Source organism: Palaemon carinicauda, chromosome 26 (genome assembly GCF_036898095.1).
Source record: "Palaemon carinicauda isolate YSFRI2023 chromosome 26, ASM3689809v2, whole genome shotgun sequence".
In the NCBI taxonomy this organism is placed as follows: Eukaryota; Metazoa; Arthropoda; class Malacostraca; order Decapoda; family Palaemonidae; genus Palaemon; species Palaemon carinicauda.
The window spans coordinates 96,981,879-96,986,878 of record NC_090750.1 but is presented as its reverse complement, the minus strand read 5'-3'; the positions used below and the strand labels follow the sequence as shown (position 1 = coordinate 96,986,878).

The window sequence follows — 5,000 nt, the reverse complement described above, 5'->3', positions numbered from 1 at the left end:
CATCATTTTCCATACATTTTTTTTTCTCTCGCAAGATTTTTCTTCCACTTTCTAATTTTCTGAAATAAGATCATTCTGTCTCTTGGTATGCATGTCTGATGTTTATTTTTTTTTTTTCGGTACATATTTTTCAACAATTTTCTCCAGTATTTTGTACAGGATATCCGTATTTACCTGCATATTATCACTTATGAATACATTTTTCCATTCTTTGTTCAGTTCTTCATTTATTTTTGACCATTTGATATTCTTACTATAAAAATTATATTTTCCATATCTTTCCCATCGTTTTGTGCTTTGATTATCTCTGCTATCACTTGCTTTGGAATGGACTATTAATTTTATGACATTGCGGTCTGAAATTCCTGTGTTATACACTATTATATCTTTAACATAATTCACCTCATTCACAAATACTAAATCTAGGACATTTTCCTTTCTTGTTGGAATGTGGTTTATTTGTTGTATATTATGTTCTAATAGCATATCTTGAAGCTTTTCAAATTGCCTCTTATCTTCTGCGCTACTATTACTCTCTTTTTTATATGTATATATACAACCACTTTCTTCTATCTGTTCTTTCCAATCCACGAAAGGAAAGTTAAAATCACCGGATAGGAGTATATTCCAATCTTTATGGTTTCTACATATATCATCTATTTTTTTTTTATTATTATGTCAAACTCCTTAGTATTTGGGGGGGTTTGTAAACTACAATATTCACTAGTTTTACAAATTCAAATTCTACCGCAATCAATTCACATTCTGTGTTGCTGTATTTTTCACAGACTTTTCCTTGATTTATGTCTCTTCCATATATTGCTGTTCCCCCTTGATTCCTATTTGTTCTGTCTGATCTATATGTTTGAAAACCCTTTATCTGGTCATCACTACCAGTCTCTTGGGAATACCATGTTTCACTTATATTTAATATATCTATTTTTTCAATTTGGGTTAGTTCTTCTAAGAATTCTATTTTCCTTTTAGAGTTACTCGTGACTAAACCCTGTGCATTCATCACTATTATGGTTTGGGTTTCATTCCCATTATTTAATATTGGTAATAATATGGATTCTCCCATGCTTCCTTCCTGTTCTGATATGATGTTCTTTTCTTAATTTCCAGGAATTCTGCCATTAAAAAATCCAACTTTTCCATTATATTTGCTCTTTCGCCTTCATATTTATTTTTGTGTGTATACCTGCAATTATCCCCATATCTGCACCAACCCCTGGCATTATAGATGCATTCTTTGTAGTTGGGCTCTAAATGTGCAGATTTGGGTTGAAAGGCCTCATATCTTGGGGCTCTTGGTTCACAGCGCGGTATATACACGGCCTGCTTTTTTGTTTCTTTTTTTGTTTCATTTTTGCTTTCATTTTTCTTTTCAGTTTACTGAGTTTTCTTACTTTCATTCATGGTTGCAGGATGCATATATCGACATTTTTTGTTGAAACTGCATCCTTTTCCTTCTTTTAGGTTTTTGCATATTTTTGGATGGAGATCTCTGCATTCGTCTCCATATCCGTCTAAATACACACATTTACCATATATTTCATAATTATGGCATATCTTTGGATGCTTGTAGTAGCATCATTCGCCAAATTTGCAATTCCCTCTTTTCAGCAAATTGCAGACTATATCTTTCTTTTCTTTTTTTTTCTTAATCTTGCTCTTCCCTAAAAGTATGTAGGTCCGGGTAGAGTCTCTTGGGTCTATTATTTGTTTCCATCTGATAATTTATTTCTTCATAAGTATGTTGTTGGATGGCATCATAAGTTGTATCAATGATTTCCTCTGCATCCTTACACATATCCTGTTCATTTTTCTCTTCTTCTTCTTCTTCTTCTTCTTCTTCTTCTTCTTCTTCTTCTTCAACTATTTAAGATTCAGTCTCAACTTGATTATAATTTTTATCCAGACTAAGCATGTTGAGCAGAATACCTTTGTCTCTATTTTTTATTTTTTGCTGTATTTCAGCACATGTTGGGTGTGTTGGTACATGACAAGTATCGCATTTTCTGATCAGTTGTTGAGAATTAATAATGGAATACCATATCTTACATGTATTGCACCATTTTGGCATTCTTTTTCCCAATGCATCAATCAGCATATTCACCATATTGGACTTCTTATTGTTCTTTTTAATGAATGTGTTGATTGATGTAAACTTTCTTTATAAGTCTCTTTATCACCTGCATCTTCTTTTGAATTTCTTCTTTTATTTTTCTGATGTTTTCTGCAGATTTGATCCAGTTTGTTGGATCATATTGTTTCAATATGTCTGAGAATATTTTTCCGTCACACTGGTTGGAGTTACTAGCGACCTCTGTTACCCGATGGTCGAGTTCTTGTTTCGCCAACTCATGGAATTTACTTTTGCTGATTGCAGCAATATCCCTCCAAGCTTTGCCTGTGTTATAGAGTGCCATCTTGATCAGATTTTTAGTAATTCACAAGATAACTATCCTATGCCGACGTTTAATCCCACTTTTCTGACCTCAAACTAATCACCGACTATTCACGAAAACTTGTAGCTATATTGTACTCGATAGCCTTTTGTTATCCGCGTTAAATCAGCTAATTTCTCGGATCACAGAATGGGACTCACTAGCATACAGTAACACTAAGCGCACAGAGAGAGAGAGAGAGAGAGAGAGAGAGAGAGAGAGAGAGAGAGAGAGAGAGATGGTTTATCTAGTTACTGTAATTTATAATTTTGAAATGATGATAATTTTGCATTATTTTGACTACCTAATAACTTTTGTAACAAACTCTCTCTCTCTCTCTCTCTCTCTCTCTCTCTCTCTCTCTCTCTCTGAATGTCCTTTAGGCCTGTATAACTCATGTATGGTGATTTTTATTATTGATTTACAACATCCAACCATAATCAAAACTACTTTTTCATTCATCAGTGACTTGAACAAGACTATTGTTAAAATAATCTAATGTAGCTGTTAACGTAAGGAATTGTTTAGCTGCGACACTAATAATTTCTACATGATTTTACGGATTCACGATATATATATATATATATATATATATATATATATACATATTTATATATATATATGTATGTATATATATATATACATATTTATATGTATGTATATAATATATATATATATATATATATATGTATATATATATATATATATATATATATATATATATATATATATATATATAACTGGTAGGCGAGAATGATCATGAATGGGAGGTAAATCAGTTGTTGTTTGCGGATGATACTGTACTGGTAGCAGACACAGAAGAGAAGCTTGACCGACTAGTGACAGAATTTGGAAGGGTGTGTGAGAGAAGGAAGTTGAGAGTTAATGTGGGTAAGAGTAAGGTTATGAGATGTACGAGAAGGGAAGGTGGTGCAAGGTTGAATGTCATGTTGAATGAAGAGTTACTTGAGGAGGTGGATCAGTTTAAGTACTTGGGGTCTGTTGTTGCAGCAAATGGTGGAGTGGAAGCAGATGTACGTCAGAGAGTCAATGAAGGTTGCAAAGTGTTGGGGGCAGTTAAGGGAGTAGTAAAAAATAGAGGGTTGGGCATGAATGTAAAGAGAGTTCTATATGAGAAAGTGATTGTACCAACTGTGATGTATGGATCGGAGTTGTGGGGAATGAAAGTGATGGAGAGACAGAAATTGAATGTGTTTGAGATGAAGTGTCTGAGGAGTATGGCTGGTGTATCTCGAGTTGATAGGGTTAGGACCGAAGTGGTGAGGGTGAGAACGGGTGTAAGAAATGAGTTAGCGGCTAGAGTGGATATGAATGTGTTGAGGTGGTTTGGCCATGTTGAGAGAATGGAAAATGGCTGTCTGCTAAAGAAGGTGATGAATGCAAGAGTTGATGGGAGAAGTACAAGAGGAAGGCCAAGGTTTGGGTGGATGGATGGTGTGAAGAAAGCTCTGGGTGATAGGAGGATAGATGTGAGAGAGGCAAGAGAGCGTGCTAGAAATAGGAATGAATGGCGAGCGATTGTGACGCAGTTCCGGTAGGCCCTGCTGCTTCCTCCGGTGCCTTAGATGACCGCGGAGGTAGCAGCAGTAGGGGACTCAGCAGTATGAAGCTTCATCTGTGGTGGAAATGTGGGAGGTTGGGCTGTGGCACCCTAGCAGTACCAGCTGAACTCGGCTGAGTCCCTGGTTAGGCTGGAGGAACGTAGAGAGTAGAGGTCCCCTTTTTTGTTTTGTTTCTTGTTGATGTCGGCTACCCCCCAAAATTGGGGGAAGTGCCTTTGGTATATGTATGTATGTATGTATGTATATATATATATATATATATATATATATATATGTGTGTGTGTGTGTGTGTGTGTGTGTGTTTGTGTGTTTGCAGTGGATATTCGAAACGTCAAATGGTAACAGAATGAAATATGGTAACTCGATTTGAAACATTTTAAGGCATTCACCAAAAAAGACACCCCTTTACTGTCTTCGATTCGCTGAGGTTGGAGAAAGCTCCGCCCATTTTGTAGAAGTAGTAAGAAGAGCAACACCTTATCTGTTTTGTCATGGGAACACTAGAGACATCTGACAAAAGATTTCCCATGAGTGTCTGGGTTCTTTTGATTCTAACTGTACAAGCTGTTTCTCTGTCCCTGTATGCCCCATGCAGTTTCATCCCTTCATTTCCAAATAACGGTTTCATTACTACCATTTGATAAAACAAGCTCTCCTCCTTTTCTAAACAGTCGTGGTTAAGACATTATTTTTGTTTTCTATAAAATTCTTACTACATTTCAATGTCATACTGTTTTGGGTGTATAAACATATGCTATACAGACTTATGTGGAATCTCCACCAAAGAAATTATGCTGTCAAGTTGGGGTAAATAAACCCGTTTTATCCTCTGATTAGGTAATTTACTCATGTCATTAAGTTTAAAGGGAGAAAACGATTGCCTTTAGTTAAAGATTATTTTCCGTATAAACCATGATGGCAGCTTATTACATGCCATCAGACCATTAAAGGAGTCATTGAAGGTAAA

The 5,000-nt window shown here is 35.6% G+C and overlaps 1 protein-coding gene across 1 annotated transcript in view; it reads left to right on the top strand.

Annotated features, from left to right (window-relative positions):
• LOC137619713 (uncharacterized) overlaps positions 1-5,000 on the top strand; it is a 251,628-nt gene that overhangs the window by 93,722 nt on the left and 152,906 nt on the right. The window lies entirely within an intron of this gene.